Source organism: Crocuta crocuta, unplaced genomic scaffold (assembly GCF_008692635.1).
Source record: "Crocuta crocuta isolate KB4526 unplaced genomic scaffold, BGI_CrCroc_1.0 scaffold388, whole genome shotgun sequence".
Taxonomy (NCBI): domain Eukaryota; kingdom Metazoa; phylum Chordata; class Mammalia; order Carnivora; family Hyaenidae; genus Crocuta; species Crocuta crocuta.
The window spans coordinates 1,082,021-1,109,115 of NW_027528867.1; the positions used below are offsets into that span (position 1 = coordinate 1,082,021).

The 27,095-nt window shown below is 41.1% G+C and overlaps 1 pseudogene across 1 annotated transcript in view; it reads right to left on the minus strand.

Annotated features, from left to right (window-relative positions):
• Positions 1-2,671: 2,671 nt before the first annotated feature.
• The window catches only part of LOC144225153 (zinc finger protein 19-like), a 34,392-nt pseudogene continuing 9,968 nt past the window's right edge, over positions 2,672-27,095 (minus strand). The window contains exons 2-6 of the transcript XR_013333218.1: positions 13,711-13,774; positions 10,934-11,060; positions 10,272-10,362; positions 3,696-3,729; positions 2,672-3,436 (exon numbers count right to left, since the gene is read on the minus strand). The product of XR_013333218.1 is annotated as a zinc finger protein 19-like (transcript). The remainder of the gene's footprint in view (positions 3,437-3,695; positions 3,730-10,271; positions 10,363-10,933; positions 11,061-13,710; positions 13,775-27,095) is intronic.

The window sequence follows — 27,095 nt, forward strand, 5'->3', positions numbered from 1 at the left end:
CGCTGTGGTGACTGCCAGCTCAGACCCTGGAGCCTGTTTCAGAGTCTGTGACTCCCTCTCTCTCTGACCCTCCCCTGCTCACGCTGTCTCTCTCTCTCCTAGAAATAAATAAAAATATTAAAAAAAAAAAAAGAACAGCTATAACAAATAAAAGGCTAATATTCTGCAATGACTAGAATAAACAAACCTTGACTCAAGTTAACTGCGACCATTTCTTTGCCTAAATCGTTTCTGGTGTGTCTGCAGAATTACAAGTCCATTATTACTAAAAGATGATCTCCCAGCATCTTCCCCACTTGGATGGACTGCTGTCAAATGAGGAGCTGGTAAAGCCGTCTTCTCAGGACAAGATTTCAGACAGCAGGTTAAGTCTAGAATTGAGAACCATCATGACAAGTAGATGACAGTACAAAGAGACACGGGAGTGAACAAGGCACAGACTGACATGCATCCAAAGAGCTGGCTCCTTATTTCCACAAAAACATACCCTTAGGATCTTTCTAGATGGGTGGAGACAAGGGGCAGGCGAGAGTGCCAGAGTGTTACAAATAGTATCTAGTGGGTAGAGATCATTGGGTAAATTAAACATCCTACCCTGCACAGGACAGGCGAAAAAAATAAAAATTAAAAAATTAAAAAAAAAACTATCAGGTCCCAAATTCTTATAGTGTCAAGTTTGAGAAACCCTCTTTAGATGAATAACCCAGGCCATTTCTTTAGTTATAAGGTGACAGCAAACATGCTATTCTAGGCATTATAAGGACAAATGTCAAACTTTTGTGTGCAAATATACGAGTCATAAAACTCTTCATATAGATTTTGACAGCGAACAAATTTAGGAATGCCAAGGAGCATATGCTGAAAATATTTTAAGTAGGATATACAATCTGGGTAAAAAGCAGGGCGAAGAATTTGTAAAAGTCAGTAAGAAATGATAAATTACAGGGGTGCCTGGGCTCAGTCAGTTAAGCGTCTGACTCTTGGTTTCCGCTCAGGTCATTATCTCATGGTTCTTAAGTTGAGCCCTGCATCAGGCTCCACACTGATACCATGGGGCCTGCTTGGGATTCTCTTTCTCTCCTTCTCTCTCTACCACTCCCCCACTTTGTCTCTCTCTCAAAGTAAATAAATGTTAAAAAAATTATAAATTGCCAATATTGATTCAAGAAGAAATAGACAATGTAACTGGATCAATGCCACAGAAAGAACTGAAAAAGTAGTAATGATCTCTTCTCCTCTACACTACCCCCAACAAAAGCAACTGGTCTAGCCAGCTTTATTAAGTGGACTTTTTTTTTTTCTTTCAGATTTCAAAGAAACAGAGAGCTGCTAGGCTTCTGAAACTGTTCCAGAACACAGAAAAAGAACAGCCTTATAGCTATTTCTAGCAGTCCTGTATAAATCAACTCCCAAATCTGGAGAAAGATGGAAAAAAAAAATCACAGGGTAAACACACTCATAATTATAGATGGCAATATTCTTTTTTTTTTTTTAACGTTTCTATTCATTTTTTGGGGAGACAGAGATAGACTGTGAGCGGGGGAAGGGCAGAGAGAGGGAGACACAGAATCAGAAGCTCCAGGCTCTGAGCTATCAGCACACAGCCCGATGCAGGCTTGAACCTATGAACTGTGAGATCATGACCTGAGCCGAAGTCGGATGCTTAACTGACTGAGCCACCCAGGTGCCCCTAGATGACAATATTCTAAATATATTAACAAATACTATCCAGCAAGACACACATACAAAATCCTGTAATCTCATATTCAACTAAGATTATGAGAATATAACTAAATATTAGGAAAACATTAGTATAATTAACTATAGAGAGGTCAAAAAAGAAACATCTTGAAAGATCTAAAATAAGATTAAGAATTCAGCATCCACTTCTGTTAGAAACTGAGTATGAAATAAACAAAGCTTTCTATTTAATACATGCATCTTCCCTACAGAATATTGACAGAGCTTCAATTTTATACTAGCTTGAAATTTTCATTACAGCTTAAACTGCTGTAACTTCCAACCATTTGGGATACATGAATGCTAACCTCACTTTACTAAGGATAAATGGTATTCCCACATTCATAGTACTTGAGTGCTTGCCACACAAGGCAAACAAACAATCAAAATCACAGCTACAGTGTTTCCAACATGTCACACATATGAAAGGTTTCTTCATAGCACGGACTCAGTGATGCCAAATCAAGTTTATGTTAACTCTGAAGTGGGGTTTTGAAACATGTGAGGTTTTGAAACGTGAAGGTTTTGAAACATATGAGACATTGAAATGCTCAGTATCACTAAGAAAGAAAACTCCAAACTACTTAGGCAAAAAACTGAAATTTATTGATTCAGGTCACTGAAAAACCCAGAGGTAGATTTGGTTCTCTCCATTTCTCTCTTATCTGCAGGGCTGGCTTTCTTCTCAGCCTTCATGACGGATCAAGGCTAACGAGTCCAGGGGGAAAAAAATGTTACTTCCTGGTAGGTTTGGCACCTGATTGGATGAACCTGGTCACCTGAACCTATTATTGTGGCAGGGGGAAGGAACAGTGTAAATGGGCTAGACGAGGCCACAAGTTCTACCTTGCAGTGGGGAACAGAGCCCCATCTATACCACATCAATAGTTGAGTCAGAGAAGAGTGGCTTTCCAAAAAAGGAGGCCAGTAATTACCACGGAAAGGGGGTAAAAAATGCAGGAAGGCCAAAGGAACCAAGGTCCAGGACAGGTTTCTGCCTAGGGTGGGCATACTCAGGATGATGTAGCTGGAAGGGACTCCTAAAGGTTTTCCCACACGTGAGACACTCATATGGTTTCTCTCCACTGTGGATTCTCTGGTGCCTAATTAGATTAGTCAACTTAATGTTGACTTAACAGCGAAAGCTTTTCCACATTCATTACACTCATAAGGTTTCTCCCCAGTGTGGATTCTCTGGTGTATAACCAACTCAGAACTACTGGAGAAGCCATTTCCACACTCCTTGCAGAGATAAGGTCTGTCCCCACTGTGGATTCTCTGGTGCCTAATTAGATTAGCACTGTTATTGAAGGCTTGCCCGCGTTCCTCACACCAATAGCGTTTCTCTCCAGTGTGGATTCTCTGGTGCTGAATTAATGAAGAACTGCCGTTAAAGGAGGTCCCACTCTCCTCACATGGGTAGGGTTTCTCCTCAGTGTGGATTCACTGGTGTTTAACATAGTAAGAAAAAAAAGCTGAAGCATCTCCCACACTCCTCACATCTGAAGGGTTTTTCTACACAGAAGATTCTCTCATCCTTTCTTTTAATATTTTCCATTGTGGGAATTTCCTGGTGTTTCTCCACTTCACATGTTTCTGGAAAGTCACTCTCCCAAGAAATACTCTGTAGCAGCTCACATGTTATCATCACATTTCCTTCTTCCTGTGTTGATGTGGACTCACTGTCAAAGTTGGTCTTAGCATCTGACATGAGAAATGCAAGACACATGCCTCCTGAGAATTATACTAGAAATAACAGAGCACTGAAACTATAGGGCCTTTAGAGATTACTATTCCAACCTCTGTGTAACCTGCCAGAAATATAAACCTATTAAACTGGAAGAGGTAAATATGACAGAGGCAGAAAATAGAAGCTGTGGAACAGGAAATGAGATTTTGAACCCAGGTCACTACACTTTCCAACACTGAAGACTACTTCCTAAGCTTCTCCAGACCTCCATGTCCCTATTAGCTTGTGACTTCATAGTTCTTCAATGCTTGAAAATGCTCACGGAGGAAGACGAACAAGAGACGACACCTGATAGCCTACAAGAGTTGAGTATGCAGCATCTGTTAGAAACGGCTGCATTATGTGCTGTTGCTGGACTCAAAATGTGTCTGCTCAACTACTTGGAAAGGGGAGAGCAATTTGCTTTGAGGCCCAGGAGACTGCACAATGCCGCCTTTTCATACTGAGGAACAGGAAAATCTCAGGTGAGAAAGAAAAAACAATAACAGCCTGTCCAGTGACATTTGTATTTCCAAAGATTGGATGATGACATTTTAATTAAGTTTGTTAAAATTCAATCCTTGTTTTTAAACTTTGAGTTAAATTTCATATTCAAGTGTTGATCTTTATCAATCTGTACTCTTGTTAATTAAACATTTGTATGTTAAAAGAAGATATTAGCATTTTTATGCCTTTTGCACAATAAAATTATGGGCAGAATGCCTGTTTATCTTTCCTTTTTTTTTTTACAAATTAGCTGCCCTTGACCTTAAACCACTAGAACATTAGCTTTAGGAGAGCAGGGGCTTTGTTTTCTTTCCTGCTGTATCCTGACTGTCTTGAGCAGTTCTTGGCACATAGTACATACTAACTAAGTATGATAAAATAAATGACTGAATAATTGTTACTCTGTATACATAGGCATACAACTTATATACTGCAATAATAAAATTATTATGGGTCAAAAATAATTGGATCCCTGTTATAATGGCCGATCTATTTGTTCTAGTTAATATTTCCAATTAAAAAATGCTTAAGTTTAGGGGCGCCTGGGTGGCTTAGTCGGTTAAGCGTCCGACTTTCGCTTAGGTCATGATCTCGCGGTTCGTGGGTTCGAGCCCCGCGTCGGGCTCTGTGCTGACTGCCAGCTCAGAGCCTGGAGCCTGTTTCAGTCTGTGACTCCCTCTCTCTCTGACCCTCCCCTGCTCACGCTGTCTCTCTCTCTCTCTCTTAGAAATAAAACATTTAAAAAAAAATGCTTAAGTTTATTTTTATTTTGAGAGGGAGAGTGAGCAGGGAAGGGCATAGAGTGAGGAAGAGAATCCCAAGCAGGCTCCAAGCTGTCAGCACAGAGCCCGAGGCGGGCCTCAAACTCACAAACCATGAGATCATAACGTGAGCCAAAATCAAGAGTAGGATGCTTAACTGACTGAGCCACCCAGGTGCCCCTAAGGAGTTCTATTTTAATAGGAAGTGGGGGTGATCTACCAAGTTCTCCATGTGTGTGAATTAGGAGTGGGCTTCTTCAGAAGGGAACTGCTGGGAAACAGGAGCAAGGAGACAGATGAAATAATCTGAAACACAGGGACCAGAATGATATAGAGCTTGGAAGTCAATTCTCATATATCTTTTATCTTGCTATTTGGCAAAAAGCAAGTGTCATATGATCCAGATTAGAATAACAGATGACGAGGAAACCCTTCTCCTTCCCTGACACCCTAAAACCCTAATAACATTCGATTGATCAGGTTCTCCACAGCTGTTCTTCCAGGCAATCGCCACTTTCCCTAAACCCCCATCTGCTCCCTTACCTAACTCTCCAGTCTCTATCACCTCTTCCTCGCTGGGAAAACCACGACTGCCTCAAAGGTGCTCCTCAACCTCCTGGCTCTCCACTCCCACACGGTGGCACCCATCTCCCACCTTCCCTTTAGGGCTCTGCCTCTCCTCTTGGGCGGCACTCTTCCCACTCCCTAGCGGAGCTCAGCAGGTAACTTCCTCTCCCCTCTCCCCTTTCACTTTTTCTTACTTTAGCTATTTAGGTCCACTGGAGGGTAGTTATCTTTCCCAGACTAGCTTTATTTTTCTTTTTAACTGAGAACTATTAGTAGGTCATGAAATAGATGTAGCAGATTGCGAGCAGAAATCTTCACTTTTTAAAGTGAAGGAGATCAGACTAGATTTAAATAGAGAATTAGGAAACAATTAGACATCAGAGCAAACAGGAGAGGTATGTTCTGAATCTGAAACTTTGGTTTCAGTTATTTACAGAAGCATATGTATTGGGTTGTGACTTCAATTGTATTTCTTACTGTAGGTTACCATAAAAAATGTTTGTAAAACACTGTCTTAAATCTACTACTTACATTCTTTTCTGCCGGAGGCCTGCTCCGGCAGGTCTAGGGGTCCCCAAAGGATGGATGGTGTCATCGAGAGAGAGAGTGAGAAAGCCCCGGGATTCTTTCTGATCACCAGGCAGGCATCTCTGTCCTGTAGGGTTTGGTGTCTTTATTTAAAGGTTCAACAACAATATGAGGTCAAAGAAAGGAATTTCTTTACAATGGAAGGTCTTTTGCGATAACAATTGCAGAATTATCCCAGTCACAGTGAATTTTCGACCAAGGAAATAACCGGATGCTCTTAGTGGAAAACAGGATAACATATAGGTTAAGTTGTATATAGGTAAGCTAGGAATCATTGTGTCTGGCTCTCAAGAGGATGAATATCCCGGTCATAGCTAAGTCTTGGATCTGCAAGGCCCACAGGAAGAGCCCCTTGACAATGATCCACAGAGCTTTTATCTAAAATCTCTTTTGTAAAGGCAGGAATAGGCTTTTCCTTATGAGGTAACTGTGTTCAGAATATGGGTCTTATATGGAATATTGTGAGGCCCGGTCAATACCAGCAGGCTTATTTCCAACATGAGCCAGTAGTAGCAGGAGATACCAGTTTTGTTTCTCATGGCAGGAGCTGTGCAAACATTGCCATTTCCTTGCTGTGACTGCCATCCAGAGAAGCTGGTGTGGCTTCCGGCACTTTCCTTTCATTTCTAAACCTCACAAAATAAGGTGTTACCTCTCCATGGGCTTATGCTCCACTGCCCACCAGCTTTCCAGGAAATCTTCCTACCCTTAGTTTCCTTTTTTTTTTTTAAAGTGTATTTATTTATTTTGAGAGCTAGAATCCCAAGCATGAGAGATCATGACCTGAGCTGAAATCAAGAGTCAGATGCTTAACTGACTGACCCACCCAGGCATCCCCCTTCTCCTTAGCTCCAATTTCACTCTCTTCATTACGCTTCTAGTCTTTTATCTCTACTTACTCCTCCCTCTCTCTTCAACCCTAAAAAATCTTTAAGATTCTCTCCCCACCTTCTTCTCTGTTTAGGGGACATTTCAACTATATAGAGCAAGGTGTCTCAATCTCAGCACTATTGATGTTTATAGCCAGATAATTTTTGGGTGTGTGTCAGAGGCCGCGTCGGCTCCGACAGGTCCAGGGGTCCCTGAAGGATGGACGGTGTCGGCGAAAGAGAATGAGAGAGCCCCGAGATTCTTTCTGATCACCAGGCAGGCATCTCTGTCCTGTCGGTTTTGGTGTCTTTATTTAAAGGTTCAACAACCATATGAGGTCAGAGAAAAGGAATTTCTTACAATGAGAGGTCTTTTGTGATATCAATTGCAGAATTATCCCAGTCATGGTGAATTTACAACCAAGGAAATAACAGGATGCTCTTAGTGAAAGACAGGATAACATATAGGTTACATTGTATATAGATAAGTTAGGAGTCATTCTGTCTGGCTCTCAAGAGGATGAATGATTCTGAATTGGTTAGTTAGTGGAAACTACCAAGGGGGCTCTATATGTATCAGTCTTTGCATCTGGGTTTATGTTTTAATTACTCTTATCTATCCTCATCCCAGCTGCCAGTGTAAGGGAGGATGTCTGTGGAATGCCCTGAGGAAGGGACTGCCATACATCACCAATTAGTAAGTTATGTTCGGTACTTATCTGTACCTTAACTATAAATTAGGCTCTTCTGATATGGGACCAGGCTCAATAGTAACTCTTGTGTTCTTAACCCCCTTTATTATCTAAGTCTTGGATCTGCAAGGCCCATAGGAAGAACCTTTTGACAATGATCCACAGAGCTCTTATCTAAAATCTCTTTTGTAAAGGCAGGAATATGCTTTTCCTATGAGGTAACTGTGTTCAGAATATGGGTTTGATATGGAATATTGTGAGGCCTGGTCAATACCAGCAGGCTCATTTCCAACATGAGCCAGTACTAACAGAAGGAGATACTAGTCTTCATTTCTCATGGCAGAAGCTGTGTAAACATTGTCATTTCCTTGCTGTGACTGCCATCCAGAGAGGCCAGTGCGGCTCCCGGCAGGTGTGCAGGGTTGTCTTGTGTAGCATAGGATGTTTAGCAACATTCGTAATAATGGAGCACCCCCATCCCTAGTCTACACACACACACACACACACACACACACACACACAGGCTCCAGACATTGCCAAACACCCCCTGGGGGGCAAAAGTGGCTGGCCCCAGGTAAGAGCCACTGATATAGAGGATTCCCACATATACAGGGTGAACATAAAGTCTGGAAACAGATGTATTTTTAATAGATTGAAGATGTCTCTGACACTATTATGTATGTCTGCCTATGCTTCTAGACTTTGACACCCTGTATAACCCCAGACTTGACCTTACCCTACAGAGCTGCATTCTCAAGAGGCTGCTATACCCAGGAACCTGTGCATCCCAAAAACCTCAAACTTCATAGGATAAGTCTAGTGTCGTTGTCACCATATAAGCCATTTTTATATCATGATTCCTTTATGTTATCTCATTTATATGTTTATTGCTAAGCTATCAGTCCTAATGTGACACTCTCCACAATCTTCTCTCTCCTACATCACCCTATCCCTACCCTTGTGTAGGCCTCCAAACTTATTAACTGCAGTAAATAATGATGTAATGAGGTTTTATGGCTTAATTCCCCTTACAGTCCAATCAAATTACATACAATTTCCAGATAACATTTTTAAAACATAGCAATTATGGGCTTATGTCACTAGTGGCAAGATCACTGTGGCAGGGTTCACTACTCCTGCTCCACACTGTTGTACCAGCTCTCTCATTTCCTATTCCCATGTAGTAAGTTACCTAAGACAGAAGTCTTCAAATCTGCTATAAACTCTTGTGTTCTAGGCTTTCCAGACACAATGACGATGTTTATACATGGTTTGGCTAAGTAAGAGAGCTTAAGGATATCCTCTGTAGTGGAGTGAGCTGTTCAAAAGAAATAATACGTGAGACAGCTCGGTGTCTCAGTCTGTTGAATGCCTGACTTCAGCTCAGGTCATGATCTCATGGTTCATGAGTTTGAACCCCATGTCAAGACCCCATGGAGCTTTGCACGGGCAGCACAAAGCCTACTTCGAATTCTGTCTTCCTTCCTCTCTCTTTGCCCCTCCCCAGCTCATGTTCTCTTCCTCAAAGATAATAAAAAAAAATTTTTTAAGAGATATAATGTGAGCCATAAATGTAAGTTGCATACTTAATTTTGTTTTTCTGGGAGCCACATTAAAAAAGTGAAAAGAAAATGATAAAATTAATTTTAATAATATATTTTATTTAACCCAATAGATCCAAAATTGTTTCAACATAAAGTCAACATAAAAATTACAAATGAGATCATTTACACTTTTTTTGTACTAAGTCTTCAAAGTCTGGTATTTTATACTTTTAGGACATTTCAACTTGAATTAGCCCCCCTTCAAGTGCTTAAGAGTTTAATAAACACACATAGTGAGTGGCTACCATGTTATAGCATAGAAGTCAACAAAAGGAAGTCCTACTTAGGCTTTCAGTCCTAAGCCTCATGTTCTTTTTCTTTTTAAAGTTCGTTTATTAGGGGTGGGAAGGGGGTTGGGCAGAGAGAGAGTGAGAGAGACTCCCGAGCAGGTTCTATGTTGACTGTTAATCAACATAGAGCTCAACGCAGGGCACCCCCTAATCCACAGATTCTTGAATGAGGACTTAAGAAGACAGAAGAATGAATGCTCACAGGTATACCTCAGAAATATCGATTTTAAAATAACACTCCTGAGGTAATTCTCCTGCACATCAAACCATGAAGCTCTTCACAATTACATGGTGATATATATGATTAGGGTGTAGTGATATCTCACTATGGTTTTAAATTGCATTTTCCTAATGGCTAATGATGTCAAGCACCTTTTCATTTGTGTGTTCTCTTTGGTGAAATGTCTGTTCGTACCCTTCACACATTTTCTAACTGGACTGTTTGTTTGTATTGCTGAATTTGAGAGTTGTTTATATATTCCAAATACTAGTCCTTTTCCAGATATTATATTATGCCAGAAATTATATTGGATCTTTTATTATTCTCTTCCTCCAGACTGACTATCTTCCCTCCCCACTCCTTCTGCAATGCATTCTTATATGCTGAACACAGAGCACATGGCCTGCCACTGAAGGAGTGTTACCTGACCTTCTAATTGGGAATTCCTCTAACCTCTTCTGCTGTGTCCCACAGCCTGCTGCGTATATACCAACAGCACTTAACACATTCTCTCTGTTTTAGCTCTCTACATTGGGCTCCATAACTAGTATGCTCCAGAGCCTCTCAAAAAAAAAAAAAAAAAAAAAATGTGCCATTTTGGCACACAGCAAGTGTTCAACAACTTGCAAACCATGCATCTAACAAAGGACTATGGTTGATGGTTCTAAACCTGCCTCATTTACCTTTAGAGACGTCACTGGTACTCTGCAGGTGGATCATTCTGTGGCTCCAGGCCCCAAGGCAAATCCCCTCCCTCCAGGAGTGAGATCAGGGCACGTCTGCAAACAGGGTATCCTGCAAAGGAGGAAGAAAATGGTGCTGGAGGGGAGTCTTGTGTTAGTGCTCCTGAGGCACCCCATAATCCTGGTTGTGCAGTCAGAGGAGGAAACCCCATAGTGGCCCGGTAAGGATAAGGCCCACAGAAGTGGACTGGAGGGTGGTGAAGCCCAAGGAGATTTTTTGATCAAGAGGAAACTGAGCATTTGTGACCTCTTTGTAAAAAACCATTCAGAGTTTGTCCATGAGCTCCTGTGAGACACATGCAAGCACAGAAGAGCAATGAGGGGCATCTTCCTTAGACCACGGGGAGAGCTGAAGGCATGAACTTCAACAGAGGATATTTCTTTCCCACAGTGCCCCGCACAGAACCCCGATGATGAGAACTGTTCTCACCAGAGAATGGTCAAATCCACATCAGACCCAAAGTAACCTCAGACTTCTCCCTCCGTCCCTGCCTGACATCCTCTGGGGCTGAGGGATTAGGAGTCTCTACCCCTGCAAAGACGTGAAAGGTTGTGAGATTTGTGCCACAATCCACCCTAACCTCGTCGTACAAGTCTGAGTCCCAAAGGCAAAGTGGCCTTACCCAGGGAAGTTAAGTTCCCATAATTTGTCAGCATCACTTCCCTGTACAGGGTCCTCTGTGCAGGAGACAGGCCAGCCCATTCTGTCCAGGTGAAGTAGATAGCCATGTCCTCAAAGGTCACCACTTCCTAAAACAAGAGGTTCCTGCTGCACCAGAGCCACTCTTTTGGCTCAGAGCCAGAGTGTGGGGCCCAGGGGACAGTGTGAGGGGTTGAGGGAGAGTCCCATGACAGGACAGGGCCCTGAGTGCTGATGCTTGACCACACCTACAGCCAGCAACTCTGAGACTCCCATCACTATCAGAGTTGCTTCTAACTGCACACAAGACTATTACCAGAGACAATGTCACAACACAGAAAACTAAAACAGAAAATCTTTTACAAATTCACTTTCCTGAAATAAACCCTTATGATTTTTGCACATGCCCTTCTGGTCTCTCAGACACTCTATGAACAGATGATTGGCCTCCAACTTTACTTCTCATGGGTGACATCCATCAATGTCCCTTGCTACCTGTCCTTACTTTACCGATGACAGTCCAGCCCATCCATCCTGCTCCCTGAACTTACACAGAGTCCTGCTGTGTGTCCACATCTGCCTGCCCTACCGCAATCCTCACACCCACCTACTGGGAACAGTCATGGTTTATCCCAAAGGGCACTGTTCCCTGAAACCTTCACCTGATGCACAACCCGGCTGTGCCACCCATCCCTCCACCCTTAACAAAAGGGGGCTATGCTGCCCCTGCTTGACCCTCCAGCAGAAAGTACTCTGGTGTTGGAAAAAACCTCCTCAACTCCAGGAAGTCTTCCTAGGACAAAGTGTTTCCTGATTCTAATTGCTTCTGGGTGGCTCTTTGGCTGTCTGTCTTTATCTGTCTAAGATATTATGCCCTCCACCAATCAAACTGCCTATCAGCCCAGAGTCTTCCTTCTCAGATAGACCAATGTGGTCCTTCTCGTCTCCTGGTGCCTTCCCCATGTAGACATGATCCTTCTTCCAAAGACTGATGTGATCCTGGCATTAGTCACGTGCCTGCCTCAGATGCTCTAGTGACCTACATGCCAGTTACATTCCTGACATGTGCAATTCTGAACTCATCACCCTCCCTAACATGACTGCTTCTAACTCATATGACCTGCACAGTAAAAGGAGAAACAAACACTAAGTGCTCAAACCTGATGCTGGTCATTATCTTGACCCCCTGTCTCAATCTGTAGCACCACTTTCAGCTTGGTCTTCCTGGCTGGAAACCTGAGAATCATTCTCAACTATCCCTGTAGTCACTGCTTGGTTCTGGCAAGCAATCAGCAATCAAATGCTGCCAATTCTATCCTCTATATATTTCTTGGATCTGACTCCTATGCAACATCATTAATCACCACATAATTCAAGTCCTCTGCAACTGTCCTTTGGACCGAGTCAATGGTCTCTAACTCCAGGTTTATCACCCAAGTCCACCTTCTGTCCAGCACATTGAAAGATCTTTGTAAAATGCCAATCTGATTTCAACTCTCTGGGTTAAAGCACTTAGATGGATCATGATACAACGACAAACTCAAATTCAAGAACTTGAGCCTGAGCTCTACAGGCAATAAATGTCAGACGACAGGAAAGCCAAAGACGAGACAAAGGAAATTGTTGAGAGGCTCTGCTGACAATATCCAGGAAAGGGATGATAAAATCAGGTGTGCTGAGACGGGAACAATAGGACTTGGATTGAATGGACAAGGGGACAAAGGAGATTGAAGAGTCAATAACGACAAAAATCTAAAAACAGTGACCAGGGATGGTGGCATGGGGATACTAGCAATTGGCAGAAGTGCAGGAGGAGTGGGAAGGGCAAGGGATACAATGAATTGTGTTTCTGATGTGTTGAGATTAGCCTTCCAGGCAAAGCATTATTAACCAAAAAGGACCCACAGACAATAGATGATCTGGCAATGGTACTTGGGATAAGATCACAGATGCTGAGACATGACATAGAGAAGTCCCAAGAAGGCTGAGCCCATCAAGCAGTACTTAACAACTCACCACACTGCAGAGCTGAAAGGCACCTGGCAAAATCTTTCTCCCTAACATGCAATGAACAGCACTGCCATCATCTGACAGATGAGGTCAGCTGAGTCACAAAGTGGTCAAGTGACTAGCTCAAAGCTACAATGCCCTGGAGGGTTGATGGGAATCTACTCTGAAATTTCCTATCACCTAGTACCACATTTCATATTGCTGCATGCTGCTTCCCTCAACTGACTCTCAAGACAGACATCTGTGTACCTTTCTGGAAAAAATTCTTTCGTCCCTCATCCCTAGCCCTCAACTTTATTCTCCTTTGGAAAGACAAATGGTATAGGCCCCCCTTCTTCTTTTCTTCCTCCTACCATCCCTCTGGTTCTGTCTCCCAAGAACCTTACAACCGTGTTGATCTAGAACACTCCCACCAAACACTGAATATCTCCACCATCAGCCTGAGTCCCTTATCTCATGGATCCCGTGGGGGTCACTACTGAACCTGAGGGCCCTCCAGCTCAGCAGAGATAATGGGAGTTAAGGAGGCTGTACTTATTCCTTATTCTCTCCAGCCATTGCATCCTGCACCCTGGAGTCTCTGGCTTTTCAGTCTGTCATCATCAGCTCTCTCCCCCAGCATCCAGTCCCACTGTGAGGATGAGCAGGGCCATCTGCTTTGGCTCTATTGCTTTTGCCAAAATCATCCCTCTTATCTCTCATTTCATTGAAGTAAGATTTCTTGAAGCATCTGAGGGAGTCTCAGTTCACCTGGTAACAGGCCTTCAGGGGCATGGCTGCCATCACCTGGGCTTCTCTCAGTGAAGGGCAGGGGCTGAAGGAAGAAGCAAAGAGAACTAAGAGTGAGCCTGACCCAGGCAGTGACTTTCTTTTAAACCTGCAAACCTGTATTAGCTGCTAATAACAGCTGACATTCACCTTAGCCTTGCAATGTGCCAGCTTCAGAGCTCATCACTTTCCATTCATTATACTACTAGCAGATATGTAAAACTATTGTCCTCATTTTACAAATAAATAAATAAATAAGACTTAGAAAGTTTCAGTAATTATCTTAGGCCACAAGAGCTGTATTCATAACCACTAGGTAGTGCTATCTCTCCTATGTAAAACAATACAGTGGGACAAAAATATATATAAACAAAAACAAAACAAAACATTAAAAAAAAAAAAAAAGAAGCCAAGAGGGGCACATGGGTGGCTCAGTCAGTTAAGCGTCTGACTCTTATTTCAACTCAGATCATGATCTCATGGTTTCATGAGTCTGAGCCCAGCTTCAGGCTCTGTACACTGATGGTGAGGAGCCTGCTTGGGATTCTCCCTCTCATTCTCTCTCTGCTCATCCTCAGATTGTGCTCTGTCTCTCTCTAGAGAAAGTCTAGATTTTTTTTTTTAAGCCAATAATAAACTTAATAAGAAACATAACAAGGGTGCCTGGGTGGCTCAGATCATGATCTCACGGTTCATGGGTTTGAACCCCACATTGGGCTCTGTGCTGACAGCTCAGAGCCTGCAGCCTGCCTCAGATTCTGTCTCTCTCTCTGCCCCTCCCCTGCTCATGTTCTGTCTCTGTCTCAAAAATAAATAAACATTTAAAAATTTTTTAATGTAAGAAATATAACAAATTCATGTAAATAAAATTATAAAATGTTACTGAGAAACATAAATGAAAAGGCAAAACATGATCCTGGATGGAAACAATCAATATTAAACTTTCTGTAAATGTTAATCTTCCTCCAAACTAATCTACAAATTTAGTAGTAACTTCTTTTTATTAATAGCTTGTACATGCTCAGCACCATGCTAAAATGCTTTATACACATCTTCTCATTTAAACCTTAACATTCCTTTAAATGAGATTTAGGTTTTTGGGCCATTCCCCTCCCTTCCCCAACCACCTCTCCAAACAGATGAGTAAACAAAAGCTAAGAGATTAAGGGACTTCACCAAGCTTGGATTTATGCTAAATTTACCAAATTTCAAGAGCCATACTTGGTGGGTTTTTTGTTTGTTTGTTTTTGGTTTGTTTGTTTATTTGGGCTTAGAGACAGAGAGAGAGAGAGAGAGGGAAATCTTAAGCAGGTTCCACACCCAGCTTGGTGCTCAACCCAACCCTGGGGCCATGGTTAAACTGAAAATCTAGTCACTCAATTGACTGAGCCACCCAGAAGCCCCAGGTAATTCTTTTTCTTACCACTCTCATGTAGTAGTTTAAATTTGCTTAGGTAAATTTTATTCATACATTTTATTATATTTTAATTATTTTTAAAATGTTTATTTATTTTTTGGAGGGTGCCAGAGACAGAGTGCAAGCAGGGAAGAAACAGAGAGAGAGGGAAACAGAACCTGAAGAAAGGCTCCAGGCTCTGAGCTAGCTGTCAGCACAGAGCCCAATGCAGGGCTCGAACTCACAAACTGAGTTCATGACCTGAGTGGAAGTCGGAGGCTTAACCAACTGAGCTACCTAGGCGCCCCAATATTTTTTATTTTAAAATGTTTTAATGTTTATTTATTTTTAAAAGACAGAACGACAGAGTGTGAGCAGGGGAGGGGCAGAGAGAGGGAGACACAGAATCCAAAGCAGGCTCCAGGTTTTGAGCTGTCAGCACATAACTTGATGCAGGGCTTAAACTCATGAACGGGGAGATCATAACCTGAGCTGAAGTCAGAGGCTTATCTGACTGAGCCACCCAGATGTCCCTAGGTAGTTAAATTTTAAAACCAATTTTTAAAAGTTTCAACTTGAGGAATTTATCTGAGATATGTCCAAAGATTTCTACTTATAAGCATCCATCACAGTGAGTTATTTCTTATATCCAAAAATTTGGTACAAATCAGAAACCACAGAGTAGCCATTAAAATTCATGTTGTGTGGGAATGCAAACTGGTGCAGCCACTCTGGAAAACAGTATAGAGGTTCCTCAAAAAAATTAAAAAAAAAGAACTATCCTACAACCCAGCAATTGCACTACTAGTTATTTATCCAAGGGATACAGGTGTGCTGTTTCATAGGGGCACATGCACCCCAATGTTTATAGCAGCACTATCGATAAGAGCCAAAGTATAGAAAGAGCCCAAATGTCCATCAACAGATGAATGGAAAAAGGAGATGTGGTATACACACACACACACACACACACACACACACACACACACACACACACAAAATGGAGTACTACTTGGCAATCAAAAAGAATGAAACCTTGCCATTTGCATCTACATGGATAGAACTGGAAGGTATTATGCTAAGCGAAATTAGTCAGAGAAGGACAAATATCACATGACTTCACTCATATGAGGACTTTAAGATACAAAACGTGAACGTAAGGGAAGGGAAGCAAAAATAATATAAAAAAAGGGAGTGAACAAAACATAAGAGACTCTTAAATATAGAGAACAAACAGAGGGTTGCTGGAGGGGTTGTGGGAGGGAGATGGGCTAAATGGGTAAGTGGCATTGAGGAATCTACTCCTGAAATCGTTGCACCATATGCTAACTTGGATGTAATTTTAAAATAAATTATTAATTTAAAAAATCATGCCGTGGTGGGGTGCCTAAGTGGCTCAGTTGGTTGAGTGTCCTACCCGATTTCCACTCAGGTCATGATGCTAGGGTCCTAGGATAAAGACCTGTGTCTGGCTCCACACTGAGCATGGAGCCTGCATAAGATTTTTTCTCCCCCTCTCTCTCTGCACCTCTCCCCTGCTCACACTCTAAAATTTAAAAACTAATAAATTAATTAATTTTAAAAAATCATGCTGTAGAGTATTTCACAAAATAGGAAAATATTCAAATGCAGGTGAAAAATTTCATATTTCAACTTTCAAGTGTAAAAATCATCCATGGGTACCTATACCTACAAAACCAATCAATGGATATAAATTTTAAAACAGTATCTGTGAATAGTAGTCTCACTGATGATTTTTATTTTTTCCTTCTGCCACTTTAATTGTTCCCTAATTTTTTTTACTAGAAATATATTATTACTTTTTTAATTAAAAGAAATGTCATAACGCAAGTATTAAATGGCTGACTGGGTCCCAAATACGTCCTAGCACATGCTGTTTCCCCTGCCTCTAATAGCCTTTCTTGACTTGCCCCCCTTTTTAACCAGTTAACTCCTTTTCACAGTTTCATATCTCAATGTGGAAGACATTTCCTGAAGATCCAAATTAAGTCAGATCTACTGGGCACCTATTCTTTTCCTATAGTAAGTATCTTACAGTGCAATTACAAACAGATTTGCCCTTTCAGCCACTATTTATTGAGGTATACTCTGTGTATGGATATATGGTTGGCACTAGGGATTCAAACACAGGTAAGAAACTTCTTGTTCTCGTGTGACTTGCACTAAAATGTGAGATTACAACTGTGTTAAGTGCTAAGGTATACGGTGATCTGCAAACCCATGATGATGTCAACAGTGCTACTGAAGGCAGGGATATGGCCTTAATCAAGGAAGACCTGAGAAGTGGCATTAACTAGGCCAAAGGGGCGAGGGGAGGGCATACTGACCTAAAGAAGTAAGTTTTAGAAGTACAACAGGAGGGAGCCTGTAGCAAGGAAGGGGAGTGTGCGGCAAGACCGACGATGAAGAAGCTGCGGGACGCCAGGCCAAGAGGCCCCTTGAGTATTCAAAACGTTCTTCTGCCCCAAATCAATGGGGTCATTATGAGCAGGGGCAGAGGTATGGTCAGAATTAATATCCACTTCCCCATTAGGCTGAAAGTTCCCTGCGGCTGTCTCACTCATTGCTGCATCCCCGGAACCTAAACTACATTGCACTTAACAAGCGCTCAGTGGGATAACGGACTAAACTGCAGCCTGTGGGTCACCCGAGGGGGCTACAACTTCCACTGACGGCCCACACCCTCAACCCCCATTTCCTTATGCAGTCGCGGCGACGAGTGAAGTGCGGGGAAGGGTGGGACAGCACGCAGACCGCCTCGCTCTCCTCGGTAGCCACGCTATCGCCCGACTCCGTCCGGGTAGGCCTCCAGAGGCCTCGAGAATCTAGAAATCGCCAGCCGGGGTCGCTGGACAGAAGACTCTCACTAAGGACCGGCCTCCGACGGTAGGCGGACGCAAGCTGACTGCAGGCGAAAGGCAGGAGGCGCGCGCCGGAAGTGCGTCATCGCTAGGCGCGTCTCTGGGACCGCGCTTCCTCCGCTTTAGGACCCTGGCGATTTTTTGTGCTTTTCCGGTTCTCTCTGAGCCGACCCTTGGGAGAACGCGGCCTTCTCGCCGTGGGGCTTGCGGTGGCTCAGCCTTTCAACCTTACCAAGGGGCAGAGAAAGCCAGTGGTGATCCTGGATGAGCGCTAGCTTTGGGGGATTTTCTTATTTGGCTGTACTCAAGCTGGTTCTGCTCATTGGATCAAGTTGGATTTCGTTGTAGATCTATCAAGTTTTAACTGAAGTGTGAAAAATGGATTTAAGTTAGGCAGGAGAGCAGTTAGGAGGCTATTAAAAAGGCCCAGTCACAATAAAGACGAGCGGGAAGCAGTACTATTAATAACTCTGCCATTAATTTTGATCACACGCTATTCTATAATGGAAATCAGCTGTAAATACAGATACAAGCACATTTATATGAACACATTTATTCACCATTCTAGATAGTAACTCTCGAGAAATTAATCTTTAGGTATTCTTAATTTCTCTTTACACATCATCAGCATCCAAACTGCTCCAAAATCGCCAATGTTCATTCTTAGTGCCCTTGGCTTGACAAAGAACATGTTAGGAGATTTGCCTTCTTCACCCCAAAATCTATTATTCCACTGAAGGAACTGAGTCCTAGAAATATGAACATTAGAGATCTCACAGTGATGTAGGAAACTCTTTGGCTATCTTTACATTGTGATCCCGACTTTTATCTCTCATTGCCTCAACTCAGTCACTGAGAGCCTTAACACCACCTGGGAATCTTCAAATGCTTCCAGTCCTATATATCCACAGACAGATAAATAGCAGATCCTGATGAGGTCAGACTGCAAGCTCTGTAATTCAGTTCAAATTAAAATAGGAATAATACAAAGGGAACTTTGATTCTAGGCAGACTGCTGTCTAGTCTATTTCTGATCCAACCAGGCTTCTGGGTGGTAACTACTCATGTTCTTGGAGCCTCAGGAGATGCAGTTGATGAAACTTTTAGTGAAACAATACAGACACAGACTATAGCACAGTTTGACAGAGATGGAAAATACAAAAGAGTGTAAGAAACAGGAAGAATAAAATGAGAATATCCATTATCAGATAATCAAGATCCAAAGCAAGAAAATAGTAACTATGAGAACAAGTGATGCAGATATAGGGAAATGGGTACTCATACTTTGTTCTTGAGCCCACTGATGGGCTTTGGGGAGCAAATGGGCAATATCACATAAAATTGAAAATGCATATGCACTATGACCCTGTAGGTTATATTCCTATGACCTAAAAAATCTTGCACACATGCACAGAGAGGCATTTTATGTAAATTAAAAAATTACAAGCCCCAAAACTTTGATTCAGTTTTGGTCAAAACTTTGTTAATACCATAAGTCACAAGTAACAATGGTATTTAATGAGAAATCTTAAAGGGATGAACATTCTTATACATGCTTTTGAGAAATCAATGCCTATGTTTTGCTGAAGAAGTAGTTTAAAATATTACAACCAGTTACCTAAAGGCATTAAAAAGAGGAGCGTTAGCCAGATGAGATGCCAGTGTAGTGTGAGTCCAATCAAGGCATACTATATGTGGTAAATACTGTGGAGTGCCTCACTTAACATCTTTTCCAGCCTTCTTCTGAAGTGCTTTCCTGTACTACAAGGTGGAAAGCTGAACACCAAATCTCCCATATTTCTTGTGGCTGGGCTTCTGGGTAGGTTCCACTGATAGATGTATTCATGCCGGATTAACCTATATGATTCAAGTGGTGCAGTTCACCACAGAGGCAGCATGGTTCAGAAGCTCCCAGCTGTTATCTAGAAGGCAGTTTCAAATCTATTGCAGGAATTATAGTACCTTTGACCTTTGGTAGTATAGACCTGTAGTGTTGCTGTGGGAGTCATTCCCAGAAATTTACCTAAAATTTATTTCAAACTTCCCGATGATTTTTAAAAAAAAAATTTATGTCTTTATTTTATTTTTTGAGAGACAAGACAGAGAGCGAGCAGGGGAGGGGCAGAGAGACAGAGTGAGGGAGAGAGGAAGCCACAGAATCTGAAGCAGGCCCCAGGCTCTGAACTGTGAGCACAGAGCCCAATGTGGAGCCTGAACCCACGGACTGTGAGATCATGACCTGAGCTGAAGCCGGTTACTTAACCTATTGAGCCACCCAGGCACCCCAACCTTCCCAATGATTTTATAAGCTTCTAAAACCATGTAATAAATCTGGTTTACTTAACTAAACTCTGACAAACACAAACTGAATCTTATTATAAACTCAACGAATTTGAGTTTCTGTCTAATGCCTCCATTAATAAAGAGAAAGCACTACTACTGACTACAAAAGGTTTATATTCTCCTCCTAGGGAACCTACTTTAGATGACAAGATTATGATATAAATACTGAAAACTTTTTTTTTCTACATATTTGTTGGGGGAGATTGTTTTAGCATGCTCTACTTGCTTTAAAAAGTGTTAGTATATGCTTGTTGTAGGAAATTTATTCACTTAGTATGTAGTGAGCACACTACATCTACTGATTTCTTACTGAGTCATTACCTTCATTGTCTAACTCCCTTATTTTATAACTAGAATGAACTTATCAACTATTTTCTTTTAATTTTTTAAATTAAGAGAGAGAGATAGCANGAGTTTACTCACTTAGTATGTAGTGAGCACACTACATCTACTGACTTCTTACTGAGTCATTACCTTCATTGTCTAACTCCCTTATTTTATAACTAGAATGAACTTATCAACTATTTTCTTTTAATTTTTTAAATTAAGAGAGAGAGATAGCAAGAGCAGGGAAGGAGCAGAGAGAGAGAGGGAGACACAGAATCTAAAGCACTGCTCCAGGCTTTGAGCTGTCAGCACAGATCCTGACACAGGACTCAAATCCATGAACTGTGAGATCATGGCCTGAGCTGAAGTCCGACACTTAACTGACTGAACAACCAAGGCGCCCCTGAACTTACCAACTATTAAACATGAAGAGCCCTTTGCTTTGGCCTTCTCCTTATAGAAGTTGGTATTTGAGTTGGTTTAACACATACATGGATATTCACTATTGCGCTTCTGGAAATTGTAAGAGTAGGCAAGTAGGCTGTAGAGAATTCTACTCATTAGTTAAAATGAACTAGAGCTAGAAGCTTCAACATGTTAATCTCATAAAAATCATGCTAAGTTTTAAAAAAAAGCATGTGACAAAAGGACACAGTGCAGAATGTTAAATGTTTTCATGTTAAAAATGCATAAATTATAAATATATATAATATAAATGGATAATTTGATACACACTAACTCCAACATAGATGTTTACACTGGGAGGAGGGGTAAGGGAAGGAGAAACAAAGAAGAAGGACAGGGGAAACAGGCTTTAGTTGTGAAAGAAATAGTTTTGAAATGTTGGCAAAATGCCAAAATTTGCTTAGCCTAGATGGTGGGTACATAAAAATTGAAATATCAATTATTTCACTTTATAAGTAAAAGATTTAAAAACAGAAATAATGCCTTTATCACATTGATTACATTGTTAGACTTTCACCCTGGAATGGACTATTAGATGATATATTAGTACTACTTTACCGCTGAAGCTTTCCAGATGTATTATTAGAATGGTTTCCAAGTGTATACCCTAGGCTGTCTAAACTGGATGTAACTCTTGTTTTACGGTCACTGGATTTCTCACCTCTGTAATGCATAATACCATTTCAACTATAGCTGAAACCTTTCACATGCTTCATACATATAAAGAGTTTCTTCCTATCATCATGCCCATTTAATTCTTGAACAATATGGAATGCTTTCCTGTAGCACTTACACTGGTAGAGTTTTTCTCCAGTGTACATATTCTGAAGCATATCAAAATTGGAAGGTACTTTCAGAACTACAGTTAAAACCCTTCTCACACAACATGCATTTGCTAAGTTCTTCCCATGACAGATTCCTGAATGCCCAATTAATTTTGCATTAACAATGTGGGGGGCTCTTCTCTAGTACAGGTATTCTGATATTAACTCACCTGGGAGATACACTTGAAGGCTTCCCTGCTATCACTTCACTCATAAGGTGTCTTCCCAATGCGGATTTCCTGATGCTGACAATGTCTGAAGTTACACGTTTAAGAGCTTTCTCACACTTAATATATTAATGGTTTCTCCCCACTGTGGATTTTTTTTTGTAGGCTGAATTAGTTTTGCACTGACACTTATGCTTTTTCCACACTCCTTAGATTGAAATGGCTACTCTCCAGTATGAATAAGCTGGTGATTTCTGCATTTGAAAGCTCTGCCACACTCATTATAGTCTCTTCCCAATGTGGATTTCTTTGATGTTGAAGATAGAATTACACCTGAAACTATCCCCATATTCCATACACAAAGTTTATTCTCATTATGGTTTCTTTAATTTCTGATTGTATTTGTATTGACATTGAATGCTTTCTCACATTCATTACATTTATAGGGCTTCTCTCCAGTTAGATTCTTTATGTCTAATATAGTAAGAACTGTATTTTGAAATTCTTTCCACATTCTACATATTTGAAGGTTTTTTTTCCACCATGTGACTTAATGCCAGGTTAGTTTTGCACTCATATCAAAGGTTTTTGCCATATTCCTTACATTGATGTAGCTTCAAATCTCTAGTGTGGACTTATATTGCGCTAAGGTGGGAGTTACATCCAAAGGTTTTCTCACACTCATTACATTTGAAGGGTCTCACTCCCTTATACATTCTTTGGTGCTGAATCAGTTTTGAATTAAAGCTGATGACTTTCACACATATCTTACATTCACAGAACCTCTCATTAGTGGGAATGCTCTGAATCTGAAGACCCTCATCTTCTCCACAACTACTGGAAAAACTTTAATTCCCCACCATGGATATTTCCTATTGTCTCTTCAATTCATAGTCTTCTAAAAAGGTACTTCCTTGGAAAATGTCTCTCTGGAGTTTCCTAGAGAACATAATCTCTTCCTTTGCTATACCTTTTCTTGTTATGAATTCATTTGTAGTCTTGGTTCTATATTAAGAAAAAGAAAACAATATTGCACTTAAGAATTGCTCTTTAAAATCAACAGGATCAGGGACGCCTGGGTGGCTTAGTCGGTTAAGCGTCCGACTTTCGCTTAGGTCATGATCTCGCGGTTCGTGGGTTCGAGCCCCGCGTCGGGCTCTGTGCTGACTGCCAGCTCAGGGCCTGGAGCCTGTTTCAGAGTCTGTGTCTCCCTCTCTCTCTGACCCTTCCCTGCTCATGCTGTCTCTCTCTCTCTCACCTAGAAATAAATAAAACATTTAAAAAATAAAAATAAAATAAAATCAACAGGATCATAAAATCATAGGACTATTAAATATCATTGTCCAATCACCTCAGCTAATCAATGACAAGCTGAGGCTGTAATAAAGGAAATATGCAGTATCTAAAAAAAATGGTCAAGGTAGAATAATAAACTGGGCCTTGTTGCCAGTTACAGATTCTTTCCATCATCTACAATGTATTTTCCCTCATCCTACATTTTGACCCAGCAATTCTAAGTATGTCATAGAAAAATTATTTCACATGTGCACAAGGATATAGTCCAATGTTCACTCTATCACTTTTTCAAAATAAAAAATTCCAAACAACTTAAATGTCCATTATTAAGACAATGGTTAGATCAACAGCTTTATCCCACAAAAATGAATACTAAACATGAGTGGAAATGAATGAACTTGAACTATGTGTTTAAATCTCATTTACACAATGTTGAGTTTTTAAAGTAAGTTGCAGAAAGATATACATTTATGCAAATTCAAAACATGCAAAATAATGTTATGATGTTTATGTGAATAACCACATTTAACTACTTTAAAAGCATCTCTGGGCATAATTAACACCATATTCAAATGGTAAACTGCTTCTGGAGCAGAGAAATAGAAAGAGAAAGAGAAATACAATTTAATACAGAGGACTTCAATTATATCTGTAATGCTTTAATTCTTAGAAACATGTGAAAAAGTAATAACAAAATGTTTACATATGATAAAGCTAAGGGAAGGTAATAGATATTTCTTTTACTCTAGATTTTTCTACATTAAAATATTTCAAGAATGTTTTAAATCTCAATAGTACCACTAGTAGAATAGTACCACAGGAGAAATATCTTCCAGAATAGTAATGGATGATAAAAGAGCAAAGAAGGTCAGAGTCCAATAGCAGTCCAATAGCAGAAGCACTTAAGATATCAGACCAAATTTTATCACAATAAATGTAAATAGGTTAAAATACTCTTAAAAGCATCAATACATTAAATGGATGAGATATACTCTGGTATAGATGGTATAAATGACTGGGTAACTTTCCATAAGCAGAAAGGTAAATAAGCCTGTGAGTAGGGTGATTGCCCTTAACTAGACAGCCCTCACAAATGGGAGATCTTGTTTTTCTAATATCTAGAAAGCCTTTGCTCCTTTCACTGAGGACAAGACCCATGTATTCATGAAGTATACTATCCTAAACAGAAATGACTAATTAATTACTAATTACTAATACAACTTAAATATAAGTGAGCTGTCTTCTCACTACCCTCTTACAGTTCATATACCATACATTCTGTTCTGATATTTCTTGCCTAAGTTCAGTAATCATTAAAGACTGGGAACAATAACTTGTGTGTTACAGTGATTTCTTGTACCAAACTGGTGAGTTTGGGTGCTCCAAAACAAACGAGACTCTACAACAGCCTTGGTTAAAGCTGCAGCCTTTGGTTGCAGAACCAAGGAGTCTGTTCTGTTTTCCAGCGCCAGGAAACCTCCCCATTTAAAACTTTTCTAATGTTTACTTATTTACTTATTTATTTTTTGAGAAAGAGAGACAGAGTGCAAGCGGGAGGCACAGAATCCAAAGCAGGCTCCAGGATCCTAGTGTTAGCACAGAGCTGGATGCGGGGCTGGAACTCACAAACCATGAGATCATGACCTGAGTTGAAGTCGGAGCCCTAATCAACTGGGCCACCCAGGCGCCAGCACTCTCTATATGTTCTCTGTAAGTTACAGGCTTAGCTGGCCTTGTTAGCCTCTCCAGATGTTCACAGCCTCTTTGTTTTCCAAAGGTCTCTTGATAGAAACAGTTGCTTACTAGATAGGATGAGTGGAACTGCTCATCTGCTTGGAATATATCCATTCTTACTGAATTGGTATTAAATAACAGTTTATAAAAATCCCCTCCAGAAGTACACTTCCCAGAGGAAACACCATCAGATCACTGGTTCTCAAACTTGGCTGCCAAGTGGAATCACCTGGGAAGATTTTTAAAAAAATAGGATATCTGGGTCCCACCAGCTACAGCAGTGATTCTCAACTGGGAGATATGCAAATATCTTTCTGTTGTAGGTTCAAGTGCATAGAACCCAGGGATGGTGCTAAACATCCCACAATGTTTAGCAAAAAATTACGTGGTTCCAAATGTCAGTAGGGCCAATGTTGAGAAGGCTTGTTAAAGATTTGACTGTCTGGGTAACAGGTTCGGCCTGGGCATGGGAGTTTGAAAACCTTCACAGGTGATTTTAATATGCAGCAAAATTTGAGGGGGAAAATCTGGGGACTTGTTACTAGGGAATATTTGAATATGCGGCTAAATTCCTTTCAACTCTTTATATGGAGTATTAACTGGAAAATGTCCATGCCTTCCTATTTGATCATGAGTTTGGGGTTGAAAGTGGTTGGAAGGAGGAAAAGTTAGTTGCTTTTGGGAGGAACTGCAGGTTTCCCACAACCTGCTGGAATGCACATCTCCGCAATGCAACTTTTGCTGCTTATTATTCACCTCACTTAGGAGTTGGCTTTCCTAGTATAGTTCAGGAGGATCATTAACTAAGCCAAACAATCACATCCTGGGAACACCCCAGGAGTTATACATGAGAGTAACAACTCCTTTGTTCCTGCTTCTGCCCTGGAGGATGACAGGAGCTTCTTTGGGGGAACCACTAGGAAGTGCCGCCACAGTTGTGCAAATGCAGGGGGCACTGTTCACAAAGAACACAATGTGAATGGTACTCCCTGACTCCATGGTCCCCAAAGGAAATTTTTAGACTCACCAGATTGCCTTAAACTTTAAATCAGACCCCTTTGTTTTTTAATGTTTATCTTTGACAAAGAGAGAATGAGCACATGCCTGCATTGGGGAGGGGCAGAGAGAGACAGAGATAGAGAGAGAGAGAGGATCTGAGAGGGCTCTGTGCTGAGAGCAGAGAACCTGATACAGTGCTTGAACTCATGAACCATGAGGTCATGACCTGAGTGGAATTTGGACACTTAACTGACTGAGCCAGACAAGCGTCTCTAAATCGGACCGTTTTGAATCTTTTTCCAAATGAAAACATCCAACTAGCTCTCTAGGTATCTATTCTGATATTTATTTATATTATCTCAGATGATGCTAAGGAGAATATACATAGATTTAGTATGTGTATATGTATACATACAAACCTGCAACTTGCTTTTTTCATTTAACTTGCTATTTTGTCCATGTCACAGGTCCAGACGTGTAGATACATTATTCCATTTAGCTGTAGAGTATTATACTGCATGGAATGATGACCATAAAAAACAGTTGTTTCTTAAATACGCGCAGACAGAACACAAACATTTCCTGAACCCTATAATATGACATTAAAAGTACAAAACGGATGAGAATCTACACGAACATGAGAATGAAACAGGATGAAAACAGATCAGAGCTACTAACACTGTTGGGGAATATGGAAAGGGATAGAGAAGTGATAACCAGAGACAAACGGAAGCCTTGCATGGGAGCCAGGTGGGGAGGGGCGGCTAGGACACATGGTTAATAGCACAGAGCAAGCTGATTCACCCAGGGGAAAGTCTCAGGAAAGAGGCATCAGGTGTCAGGTATTTTGCAAGGTGGAGATGAGCCATAGAACAAATGTACAAGGAGAAACTGGACCCGCGGGTCCTACCCAATGTACTCAGCCTAAGGACTT